Here is a 15,000-nt window from a genome sequence, read left to right on the forward strand (position 1 = left end):
CGAGTCCGCTGCCCTAACCACTGGGCCATTACAGACGCACACACACACACACGCATGCATCATCAATGTTGTTTCTGCTCTTTTAGTGTTGGAAAAATGTACCATAATCATCTTTTTTCTTGATTTAACCCCAGGAAAAAATATCTTCCTTTCTGGAAGTTCCACATATCGATTTTGAAGCAAATAAATTTTCTCATCGTAAAATATCACCATTATCCTTCTTACACATGTAACCAACTGTATCGTATTTGCTATATCTACACCTCTAGAATATATAGCAATTTAAATTACTAATTCAATAAGTAGCTGAAAAATAAAGAGTGCATTTTCTCAAAGGAGGGGACAATAATCTCTGAACCAGGGCTGTGAGAAAATTCACATTTTTTTTTTTTTTGTAGCTATTACTACATTATACATGTTCTAGGACTTCTTGTCAGCAATAGGTATAATTTGGTCAGAAACTGCCCGTCGTAATAAACTAATGTTCTCAAATAATCTGACATTTTGTGAAGTTAAGATTCATGCCTTAAACACTCATTAACCAACTCACCTTCAATGTGTGATAACACTTTCTTCAAAAATAAATGTTTTAAATTGAAATTAAAAGGTTCACACACTTCATAACTCGCTTGCGTCGTAGAAATATTTTAAATATTACATTTGTTGAAAACAGATTACTGTTTGTATAAACATTTTATTAATGCTATCTTGCCTAAACGCATAGTTCCTTTCAGTTTTTATATTCCGAATGGTTGATTTAGTATTATTGTTCAAGAATATACTTCTTCATACATTGGGAACGAGTCTTCATACATTGGCAACAAATAAATTACACACGCATTTTAAAATTATTTCTATGAGAAAATAATTGTCCATTTTTCTACGAACAACTATTGCTGGCAATCATCTTTTTTTTCTTTTATTAATACCATTCATCACAGAAAGAATTATTTTTATATAATTTGTAATATTGATTTAAGATTTTTAATAAAACCAATCATGCCAAAGACTAAAATACTAAATGTTAATTAACTGTAATTGAGATATAGCTATTACGTTATTAATTCAAATGTATTCCGAATCGTGGTTTCACAAGATAAGCGTTAGACTAATGGAAACGCGTAAACGTTTTATAGAATATTTGAAGTAACCTATATTAATTTGCGTTTTGGTTTTGTGGTTAAATCGTTTTTTGATAAGATTTAGAGATCAATGTTAACGGGTTGTTTAGAGTCTTACTGTGGGGGAAATTTCACCCGCGTGGTGAAGCTTCCAATCCCCTGAGTAGAACCTGAAGCTATTTTTGTATGTAAATATGTGGTTATATGCTTGTCTTGGTTGAGTGGAAGAGTTGGTATTCTTTTTCTTTTTTAGGATGTAGTTGCAGCAAGGTATTGAATGTGTGTTTTTCACATCGTGGCAGAGATTGTGAGAGTCCATATTTGCTGATGCAATAAACTTTGCATTTTGCATGCCCAAATGGTCTATGCCTTTATTTGCTTCGTTGATTAAATTGTCTGTGGCTTTGATCTATGTACAATTTCTGATATTGTATAAGCAGCTGCTCTATATTCCTTGCAGTATATTGTGGTTTATTATAGCGAAAATGGGACCGAATCAAGACTAATATAGTTTATGACAGATCTAATGCATCACTGGTACACTACTGATGCTGCTTCTTCCTGTTTACCAAATATTGTAAATGTGTGATACTAAGTATATTTGTACCTCGTCTCGCTTCCTTTATTATACCTTCTATAAGCACTATAAATGTTGTTGAGGTGTTGTATGCAATTCCGAGTAATTTTGTCTTCTGTATGTATGGTTTGTTCAGGTGAAAAGAGTGAGGGTTGATTGTTGTTTATTTTCTATAGTATTTCTAGTAAGAATAGCAACTGTGGATTTGGTTAAGTGCTGCTTTATTGCTTTGGTGCCAAGCTTCTAAGTCATTGATGTGAGATTGGAGTTCTTGTATTATCTATTCGAGGGAAAGCTGTCTAGAGCTCCTAAATCCTCCAATTATACCAGCTCTAAGAAAAATATTATAATAAATGCATAGGCAGTTACAATTACACTATGAAACTGATGGTCATTAAACCCTTTGCCTGTCCTGTGTATCACATATGATACACAGGACATATTTCCCTGGCGTCCACGCATCATATGATACACATTCCTAAGTTTTTTCAACTACTAGATAAACATGTGATCTATGAACGGAAAGCTTTATATTACTCAGAACGTGTGAAAGAAGGACTAAGTAAAAGTCTGAAAACAAGCATGAACGTTTAGGACAAACGTTTGAAGATGATTTGGACAGGCAAAGGCTTAATAATAATCCCAGTCGATCTAGTTCTGTTCGAATTATTAATCTTAAAGATGTACCTAACGATACGGATCAAATTCCAAAAATATAGTATACATTGCTAATATCTTTGTGATTTGTTGAAACGATTCACCGCATATAGTACACTACTGAACCAATTAGGGCAAGCATGAGACCGGAATATGGAATAAACTATGAAAAGTAAAGAGCTAAATTATAGTGAACAGATTTAAATCAATACATTTATAAAACAAAAGAGATTCTATTTAATATTTATTAATCCCTTTAAAATTCTCAGAATACATGAATACAGTATAATGTTTATAGACTGAAAATTAAATTATAAAAGTAAAGAACTTGATTTTATTTAACAGGTATAGGTACAAATTAATACAATTCCAAAGCAGAGTTTGTTTAATTTTTATCAATCCACTTTAAAAAGTAAATAACAAAACTATTTTTAATACACTGTATGCAAATTAACCAACTTCAAAAACGGCGTCAGTTTACTCCTATATAAGGTACAGTATATTGCACAGTTGTCTCGGATTTCTGGAAGACGAACAAGAGGTCCGGTACTGTATTATGGGAATAAAGATGACGGCGCTTCATATTTCAATTTGAAATTTGATCAAGATCGTGCATCAGTGTTTTGGGAATGATATCTAGTTGCGAGCGTGATGTCATCTCTATGTGAAGGTCTGTGCTAATCCTCAGAGGCGGCGTATATAGAAAGAACAGTGTAGATATAGCTTGAAAAAAAATTAAAGGGATTATCAATTTAGTATTCCATTCAGGGAAATCAAATTTCTGGTTTTTGTACACTACATAGAATTGGAGACCTGACGTGGAACTTTGCTAGCCATTGCTTTGGGTTGTTTAAGGAAGAGTTGAGTATTTTGCGAAAAATGGAGTCGAAGGTTTTGTTGATGTCGATGGTAGTTACAGTGCTGTGCAGGAAGAGGTGTTGATGTTACTGAAGCTGTAATGGATCCTCTATGTTAACGTCGGTGAGTAATGAGTTTTATTTTTAGTGTAATGTTCTGAATCCGCGCTGTGATTTAGAGAGGGGAATGTGTGGGTTATTATGATATAATAAAGGATGATGATGTCATCTGGTGCGATGGAGTATGATTGTTGTGGTTTTGGCGGTTGAGGTGCGGTACAGTGAAATCTATGGTAATGAAGAGCAATTTGATGCAATGTAATCTAATATAGTATCGTGCAGTCTTCTGGAATGTGATGTCGTGTAGTGTGGTGTGAGGTAGTGTTCTATGGTGTGGCGTGGTACGGTGTTGTTTGGTACAGTGTAGATTTGATCGTATTGCATGGCGATGTTATTGTTTAACCCTTGGTCGGATCTGATCGTGCAGACATCTTATGAAAAACATTCTCGCCGGGACAAATCCCGCCTTTTTATTTCAGTGTATTTGGTTTACATTATATGAAGGAACCTTCCTTTTCAAGATGCAGGGAAATAACTGAAGAAGTTACTCTTTGGCCAATATTTCTAACAGGTTAAGGAACAACATAGAGTATCCTTCGTTAACTTGTGGTTGTGGTTAAAGTTGTATAGCGTGGTCTGTTGTCGTATGGTTTGATGAAGTATAGGATGTTGTAAGTTAATAGTGTGTTGACATATACTCAAGTGTAGTGTAGAGAGTTGTAATATAAGTATGGAAAATGTAAGTGTAGAATGATAGAATGTGATATGAAGCATAATTATGTGATCTGGTGTGGTGCATCATGATGTCATCTGGGATGGTGCATCAAAATGGTATCTAGTGTGGCGTATCAGAGTGTGATCCGATATGGCATATCACAGCGTGATCTGGAGTGGAGTATTATTATCTGGCAGAGATATCACACTTCATCGCATCATCTGGTGTGATGTATCATAGTGTGATCTGGTGTAGTGCATATAATTTGGTATGGTATATCATAGCGAGATCTGGTGTGGTGGCTCATAATTTTTTTTCTAATATAGACTCAAGACTCTGGCTCTTGGACCAGTAGTTTAGTTGATTAAATCGACCTCTGTACTTGACTGATGTTTTATTTTATAAAGCATGGAAAGATGAAAGGAAACATTATCTTCAGCAGAATTTGAACCTAGAACATAAAAAGTTGAGGCAAACACCATAAAGAATTTAGCTCGATGCTCTTACGATTTTGCTACTTCACATTTTTAATGTGTGGTGTATCATGGTGTGATATGTGCAGTAAAATGTGGTTCAACTGAAAGGCAACCATAATTGGACTATGAAACAATATAGGGTAGTCATGGCCGCTCGTCTTTTTTCCATTTTTTCTAAATATACTGTATCTTGAGTTATCGTAGCTACTGTACCCTTCTTATTTTTTAAACGGAAAGGTTCTAATTATTGTTAATTGACAGAGATTTAGCTGCTGCTTTTAGCCGGTTGAACGACGGATTGTGTAGCTCCTTGCTGGACTAGAATGGATTATATTGGTGTAACATAGTATGATGAAATTTAATGTGATCTCGTGTATCATGGCACACTATTGTTCTTGTTGTTATCGCTACTGTTCCGTTGTTGTTGTTGTTGTTGTTGTCGTCGTCGTCGTCGTCGTCGTTGTCGTTGTTGTTGTTGTTGTTTAGCCTCTGGTCAATGATGGTCATTATGATGAAATGCATTCAAATCTTAATCATCCGGTTTCTTGATAAGAAAAAAGGGACTTTGAATCACATTATTAAATATACCCCCTTTTTTTAAAGATGATATTCTGTGATTTGAAGGATATTTGCCAATTATTTATAACAGTTCGAGCAATCACGGAGACGTTTCTTCGTTTGCGTAATGGTGCTGAACTTCTGCCCCTCACCTTCACTGAAAGGAACAACCTTCTCATTTAATTCATCTCATATGCAAATACTTAATTTAAAGTACATGCATACGAGATAATTAAAGTACTAGATAATTAATCAGTGAAATCTAACTCTTTCTTGAAACGGACTTTATTTGCATCAGTACAAGAAATAGAACACAGTAAAGACAGGATAAGTATTCTAGAACATGCAGTACTTAAACAGCAATCAACTTTTAGGAGTAGAACGGTCTAGTGTTCATGGATAATAGAAAAATATTCAGCCACCTTCCTTGAGTCTGTTGCTACAGAAGACTGGTGTCATAAGCGGCCTCTTAATTCATCTTAAAATCTTAATGCCATACAGGCGGATGAATGTTACGATTGGATCACATTAAATGAGAATACTCAATTGGTGATGAGTCTCTCGAGGCATCTCGGAAAGTCTGAGTTGACTGTAATGACATGGTGATGACATATCGTCTGCTTGACAAAGTGAATTATTTTGTATCAGCATCAATGGAAATGGTTGAGTTTCTGTAATTGCTGAGATCGTAGATGATAGAGATGTTACTTAAGTTCGTTGCTTTTAAATGAGTCTATAATCGACCAGTATGGTAAGCCCAGTAATACTAGATTTGACTAGTAAGCATTTATACCGGAATGTTCTGTTGTGTTGAGTGATTTTGCCATCAGTCAACTTCATGACCTACACATCGAGCTGTTCCACTTCGATTGTGTCACCAGTTTTCTTTAATTTCTAAAGGTTGTCACTATCTTGGCTTTGAAATATTAGGTCGTCGAGTATGAAATTTGTAGAAAAAAAAAGTTTGCAAATGTTTTATAAATACAAGGAATAGTTTTATTCATCAAAGTATGCACCCATATTATCAATACACTTTTGTGCCATTTCAACAGTAGCTTTCCAGCCCGGAGCTGCAAAAGCCTAGCAATCTAGAGTCAATAAAATCTTGGAAGGCCTGTTTTACAGCATCGTCGGAATTAAATATTTTTCCCTATCAAAAAGTTATCCAAATTCTGAAAGAAGTGGTAATCAATGGGAGCCAGATCAAGTGAGTATGGTGGATGATGGAGAACTTTCAACTCCAACTCCTGTAGTTTCGCCAGTGTCTTTTTGTGATGTGTGGCCTGGTGTTGCCTTGCAATAAATTAGGAGTGGATCTGTTGACTAATCTAGGCTGCTTTTTTGTAAGTTTCTGCATCATTTGGTTCAGTTGGTTGTAGTATACTTCGGCCATGATTGATGAATCAGGCTTAATAAAATCATAATGGATCACACCTGCGCCAGACCACCAAACACACACCATCAGCTTCTTTTGATGAATTTTGCTTTTTGGACTGTGTTTTGGTGGCTCGTCTTTGTCCAACCATTGTGCAGAACGTTTTCATTACAATTCGATTTTAAAATTATTCATTTTTGTGACGAGATAATGCAAGCTTCTAAACGTTGCTGTTTCTGAATTTCATTGAGTTCATGTGGAACCCACTTATCCAAATTTTTCACTTTACCGATTTGAACAAGATGAGTCAATATTGTTTGTTTGCTAACACCAAACAACAACGATAATTCACGGGCACCTTGAGATGGATCTTACTCTATGGTGGCTTTCAGTTTGTCGTCATTCACCTTTGTTTCTGGTCGACCGCGTTGCTCATGTGTGAGGTTAAAGCTACCAGAACGAAATTTTGCAAACCAATTTGATACTGTCTGCTGTGTAATAAAATTACAATGAAATACTCCATTAATATCTCGAACTGTCTGTGATGTATTTCCAAGAAAGTATTCATATTTTAAAACTGTATGAATTTCCGACATAATGACTAAGCAAAAATAACAAAAACGATTTATAAATACTTTATAAAGCGCAAAACGAGTTACAATAAAGAAATAAAAGTGTCAGCTTTCTAACAAAAGAAAAATTAATTGTCAAAATATCATAATGGCAAAATAAGCAGCTGTCAAAGTTTAACCATGCACCTTAATACAAATTTCATACTTGACGACCTAATAGAAACGTAATTTTCAACGGTCAGTAAAGGAAATTGCCAAGTGTTCACTTTTGGCATCTTTCATGTGCCTATTACAAGAGTCTTATCACAGGATCGTGCCGTGTATCATAAGGTTTGTGCTTTCCAGGTGGAATTAGGATAAAGTTACAAGGATTTCTTCTGAAAATGCGAATTGCCAGAGAAAGTTAAGTTACTCTAACAGGTATGTTACGCTATTGTAAGGCTGTGTATTGAAGTAAATCAAAGAATCAATGTTGATGTCACCATTATTTGATGTGTTCTCTGCGGCAAAATATTTCACTGTTTTTACACCATTTTCAGAAAACAAATACTTTTGGAATATAGTTGAGTGAATCCAGGGACATCGCCTGATATGTCAAAAGTGAGACCAGGCAAAGCAATAAGTTTATTTGTTCTATTAGAAGACGTCTCGACAACTGGCCAGCTAGAGTAGTGATCGACAGTTGTGAATTATTTAGTTCCTTTACAGGTGAGGCAGTCTACGCAAATACTAAGAAACGAGTACTCCGACGACACTCCATTAATAGAGGGAATATTTATGGTAATAATGGTGGTTGTAAGGAATTTGAAGTGCGTTGTTGGCTGAAGCTATTCCAGGTTAAAGGATTGGCGTGTTTTCCCTCAATGTTGTAAAGAACACATCTTGCTGCACCATCCACAACGGAAAAACCATTACCAAATTGGTGGTTTTCTTGTATATCCTGTGGTAGTTCGTAACTGAAATCAGGCAAGCAAATTTTGATTATGTTCATGAGTTAATACACATTTCCCTCACATGCTGTTGATAAGCGGACGTTTTCTATGTCACTGATTTCTCCTATCAAGTGAAGTGAATTAATATTTTGTAGTAGGGATAATGTTTTTCTCGATGTCTGCTGGCTTTGCCTAAAATGATGTTCTACCAATATTATAGAATGTAAACAGAGTCCGAAATTTATGATATCATTGATGAGTACCAGTTGGGAAAGTGAACCAGTAGTTACTTGATGTTTGAGTACAGGTAGATGTTTCATCAAAGTACCTTTTCATTTAGGTTACTGAGATGTGTATTTGCGAAGTGTTCTAATGATCCCTCTATAAATATCTTGTATAGTAGTTTATGGTCTAATACTACAAGGAGATTGTCCTAGCCGAGCACGAAATATCGTGTTTTGTTGAACATCTTCATCGACTACGGCTTTTCCTTCTTAACTGGAGAATATCTTGACGGTTCCGGGTGTATAAAACCACTATCAGTGTAATTTAGCAACTTGTTATACATCAGGAGGATTCTGCATTTTGGCCGTTATTAAAACCAATCTTGGAACAACCAAAAGTTTATTTATGTCTTCGACCTGCCAGTAGATAAGCAAATCCCTTTTCCCCAATCAAAGATTCTGATTTTGCAATTTCACTCCGTAAATAGAACGATATAAAAATTCGTGGGAAGTGCGAATAGTACAGGTAAGAGACCAGAAATCTAGCGATACCCAGTTCTCTTTGTATCAAATTTCTGGTTTCTAATCCTGTCGGTAAGAATCCTCCACTCCGTATTCTTCGCATTAGAAGCACATAGAGCGTTTTACTTCATAAAGGAATCATTAAATTCAAAATTGTATCCATGTATACAACACAGTCAAGACAAAAGGAAATTGCTGTACAATACTACGTTTACTTCCCAACTACAAGTTTCTGGGTTCAATCCCACTGTGGGACACATTGGACAAGTCTTTCCGACTATAACTCCAAGCCAACCACAGCATTGTGAGTGGATTTGGTTGACGGAAACTGAAAGAATCCCGTCCTATATATTACATGTATATATCTTAGTAATGTGTATTTGTGCTCCTGTTTCCGCCCACCACGCTTAACAATTAGTGTTAGTTTGTATACGTCCCCGTAACTTAGCGATTCAGTAAAACAGATTGATAGAATAAGTACCTAGCTTAAAACTTCGAGGCAGTAACCCATCATGGACGCTGTCCAGTGACTGAAACAAGTAAAAGATAAATGATATAAACCTCAATAATGAGCCTTACGAAAACAGAGCAGATGCATTTAATAAACAAATAGCAGAGCTGGTAATTTTTAAAAAAAACACAAAAAAAACTTGCATCTAATATATACGAACAGTTGACTAATCACCAGAAAAGGGACTTGCAACGCGGTCAGTAACCGGTTCTTATTCTGCTGAAAGAAACATGATACTAGGAGAAAATGGGAAGCAGGTGTGTAAAAGCTATGAAATGTACCCTTATTCCTCAGACTGATAAAAAAAAAATATTAATTGTGTTTTTACGAGAAACGTTGCCACAGAAACAGATGCGTTATGTTGACAAAGTTAAGAAACCAACACACGCTTAACAGCCGTACAATATGACTTGTGAAATATCTACCTGTTCAGAGATTACATTCACTTTGAAATAAGCATTACAATTCACGAAGATAACAATGACCTACCAACTCATTTTATTATATATATATATACTTAATTTTTTTTATTTGCTATTTTATTTATTTATTTATTTATTTTAGATATTTCAGTGAAAAGATTCGACGTTCTTTGCCCGTTTACTTTGTACCATTGAATTTCTTTCTCGCTGTCTTATTGACTGCCGTGTGTGTGTGTTTGTGCATGTGTGTGTGTACATATATATATATATATATATATAACTTAGAATAACTTAGAATAACTTATATATATATATATATATATATATATATAATATATGTATGTATGTATGTATATATATACATACATACATACATACATATATATATATATAATATATATAGATATATATATAATATATATATATATATATATATACATACATTTTATATTATATATATATATATATATATATATATATATATATATATATATATATATAATATATATATACACACACACATGCTAATACACGACCTACGTTGGACTCCTCAGTCGTATCATTACCGAACCTGGAGCTTAACTAGTCTGTCCATAGCACTTAGCATTCCTGACACCTTTGGGTCTTCTTGACACTAATAACTCTCATACCCTACACACACACACACACACACACACACACATAGACATGTAGTTGAGCAATCCCTCAGCTATGTAAGTCGATCGTCACTTGTTGCTAAGACCAACGACCTCGCCCATTACCACACCTAAAACTCGAACCGCCCTCTCTCTCTCTCTCTCTCTCTTTAATCCTCTCTCCCTCGACCATCGCTCTCCCTCACCTTGTATACCTGTTTCTCATCCACCTCACCTTACTCCACACACAATTCTCTTCCCGCTTCTCTCTTTCATTTATATGTACAGTTTCGTATTTTCGCCTCCTACTTTCCCTCACACTTCCTTCTCTCTCTCTCTCTCTCTCTCTCTCTCTCTCTCTCTCTCTCTCTCTCGTTCGCATGGCTTCTATCCTCCTCTACTCTTTTCTACTTATTTAAAATCATTTTCTCTTTCAACCACTTCTCTTATCAGGCCTCTCGTTGTTCGTATTAAACTTTACTATCGTGATATTTATACACCGAGAGACGCTTGCGCAGCCCGGTCACTTTCATTGTTTTGTATCGTCTGGTTGACTCACTGACTACCAACCAAACTATCAGACAAGGCTTAGCTGTTTTATTTTGGTTAATCCATTCTCCTACAGGTAACAAACAATATATCATTATATATTTTCTTCCATTTCCCCACGACTCTGCTTTCACAATTTGCTTTAAATTTATGTGTACGATTCATCATACTTTCTTGTGTGTGTGTGTGTGTGGTGTGTGTGTGTGTGTGTGTGTGTGCGTGTCTGTGTGCCTGTGTGTGTATGTATGTGTGTAAGCGTGTGTATGCACGTGTACCAGGCACACATAAACACAGACACACGTATATATTATATATATACATACATATACATACATATATATATATATATACATATATATATGCGCGTGGGTGTATGTGTGTATATGTATATGTAGGTATATATATAGATATATATATATATATTATATATATATTATATATATATATATATATATGTGTGTGTGGTGTGGTGTGTGTGTGTGTGTGTGGTGTATGTATATATATAAAGTTAATCCAAACAGGAAAGCACCAAAAAACACAACGCGAGGACGTGGAACAAATAAAGTATTATTGGACGCTCAGGAAAGAAGGAAAGAAGGAGGGTTTAACGTTCGAGCGAGAGCTCTTCGTCGGAAACATAGGAGAAGGAAAGATCCAGAGAACGGAAGACAGAGGGGAAAAAAAATCGCTAACAGTACCACGCGGTCACATTTGAATGTTTATACACCAATATATATATATATATATATATGTAATATATATATATATATATTATATATATATTGTATAGAGGGCATATTACACATAAATGCCTCACACTAGGAGGGACAAAGTCATTACTACCAAAATTATACTAATCATGCCCAAATGCAGTTTTTCAAAGCAAGACATTTAAAAATGAATTTTTTTTAAATGTCTTGCTTTGAAAAACTGCATTTGGGCATGATTAGTATAATTTTGAGTAGTAATGACTTGTCCTCCTAGTGTGAGGCATTTATGTGTAATAATGCCCTCTATACACTATAGATATAATTATTGGTTCAAAGAAAAAAAATTATTTTCGAATTCTTTTCTTTTATGAGGTTTTCACGCTAGCTACCCGATAATTTCGTTGTTAGATCCTTATTAAGAGATTATCCTTAATTGTTAAACTTATATATATATATATATATATATATATATATATATATATATATATATATATATATATATATGCCCGCGGCGATTGGAATCTGATGAGTCGTCCGTAAACCTGCGAAACCATTGGTCACTCAATGACCGGACATATATCTAATTCATGTAAATACATTACCGCTCTAACTTTAAGAGTGTGCTTCTTTTTAAAGATGATCCACTGACGGAGTGTGTGTGTGTGTTGTGTGGTGTGTGTGAGTGTGGTGTGGGTGTGTGTGTGTGTGGTGTGTGTGGTGTGTGTGTGTGTACATATACATACTCTTTACTCTTTTACTTGTTTCAGTCATTTGACTGCGGCCATGCTGCAGCACCGCCTTTAATCGAGCAATCGACCCCGGGGACTTATTCTTTTGTAAGCCAGTAGTACTTATTCTATCGGTCTCTTTTGCTGAACCGCTAATTTAGGGGATGTAAACACACCAGCATCGGTTGTCAAGCAATGCTAGGGGGACAAACACAGACACACAAACATATACACACACATACATATATATATATACATTTCAACAATTGAGGGCAAAATTAATTAATTATTAATCAATTTCACCAAGTGTTCAGTATGCAAAGGGACCATTCAAGGCGAATTCAAATTTTACATTATATGTAATTTATTTACTAAGCCCTTTTATATAATATATATATATACATATATATGACGGGCTCTTTCAGTTTCCGTCTACCAAATCCACCACAAGGCTTGGTCGGCCCGAGGCTGGCTATAGTAGAAGACACTTGCCAAGGTGCCACGCAGTGAGACTGAACCCGGAACCATGTGGTTGGTAGACAAGCTACTTACCACACAGCCACTCCTGCGCCTATATGTGTATGTGACTACATTATGTATGGTCTTCGTATATGTTACATGCGTGATGTATATACATAAGTACACATCTGTCTGTGTTCATATAAATGTAATACACATGTATGTTTATACACAAATATAAGTAGTTATATATATAAGCATAAACGCAGTTATGATATTATATATGCATATGTGTATGTATGTGTATATCTATCTATCTATCTATCTATCTATCTATCTATCTATCTATCTATCTATCTATCTATCTATCTATCTCTCTCTCTCTCTCTCTCTATATATATATATATATAACACACACCTCTCTCTCTCTCTATATTATATATATATATATATATATATATATATATAGACACACACACACATATATGTAGGGTAGTAATAGTATTTGAGCTCACGTGAACCGGTTTCTAAACTGTCGTATGTATATATAAGTATATATCTGTGTGTGTATGTATGTATAAGTAACCTGCATCGACCGAGCATGTCGGTTAACCCGCACCCTCGTTTAAGCAAACGCACCCCGTTGGCAGAGTACGCGCGCGTGTGTATGAGTATGTGTGTGTGTACACGTATATATGTATATATACATACGTAATTTATACAGATATATTGTATATAATACATAATATCTCTCCTTTTCCCTTTCCTATCTCTCTGTTTATATACACTAATCATATATTATATTACATTATATTATATTATATTATTTTAGATTAGATATGATATTTTATTGTAATATGTATACAAGCATGTTTATATATATATATATATAAAATTAATTAAGGGTAGAAATTGATATTAGTCAATTAAAACCAGTGGTCTAGCATATTAAAAAGAATCCGAAGATAAAATATATATATATATATATATATATATATATGTATATATATATAGTATATATATAATATATATATATTATATATATATATATATATATATATATATATATATATATATATATATATATATGCCCGCGGCGATTGGAATCTGATGAGTCGTCCGTAAACCTGCGAAACCATTGGTCACTCAATGACCGGACATATATCTAATTTCATGTAAATACATTACGCTCTAACTTAAGAGTGTGCTTCTTTTTTAAAGATGATCCACTGACGGAGTGTGTGTGTGTGTGGTGAGTGTGTGTGTGTGTGTGTGTGTGTGTGTGTGTGTGTGTGTGTGTGTGTACATATACATACTCTTTACTCTTTTACTTGTTTCAGTCATTTGACTGCGGCCATGCTGCAGCAACGCCTTTAATCGAGCAACTCGACCCCGGGGACTTATTCTTTTGTAAGCCCAGTACTTATTCTATCGGTCTCTTTTGCTGTGACCGCTAATTGACGGGGATGTAAACAACACCAGCATCGGTTGTCAAGCAATGCTAGGGGGACAAACACAGACACACAAACATATACACACACACTTATATTATATATACATATATATGACGGGCTTCTTTCAGTTTCCGTCTACCAAATCCACTCACAAGGCTTTGGTCGGCCCGAGGCTATAGTAGAAGTCACTTGCCCAAGGTGTCACGCAGTGGAACTGAACCCGGAACCATGTGGTTGGTAGACAAGCTACTTACCACACAGCCACTCCTGCGCCTATATTGTATGTGACTACATTATGTATGGTCTTCGTATATTTACATGCGTGATGTATTACATAAGTACACATCTGTCTGTGTGTCATATAAATGTAATACACATGTATTTATACACAAATATAAGTAGTTATATATATAAGCATAAACGCAGTTATGATATTATATATGCATATGTGTATGTATGTGTATATCTATCTTCTATCTATCTATCTATCTATCTATCTACTATCTATCTATCTATCTATCTATCTATCTCTCTCTCTCTCTCTATCTCTATATATATATATATATATATAGACACACCACCTCTCTCTCTCTCTCTATATATATGATATATATATATTCTATAATATATATATATATATGACACACACACACACATATATGTAGGGTAGTAATAGTATTTGAGCTCACGTGAACCGGTTTCTAAACTGTCGTATGTATATATTATATATATCTGTGTGTGTATGTATGTATAAGTCACCTGCATCGACCGAGCATGTCGGTTAACCGCACCCTCGTTTAAGCAAACGCACCCTTGGCAGAGTACGCGCGCGTGTGTATGAGTATGTGTGTGTGTACACGTATATATGTATATATACATACGTAAT

The sequence above is a fragment of the Octopus sinensis genome, linkage group LG1, assembly GCF_006345805.1.
Source record: "Octopus sinensis linkage group LG1, ASM634580v1, whole genome shotgun sequence".
NCBI lineage: Eukaryota > Metazoa > Mollusca > Cephalopoda > Octopoda > Octopodidae > Octopus > Octopus sinensis.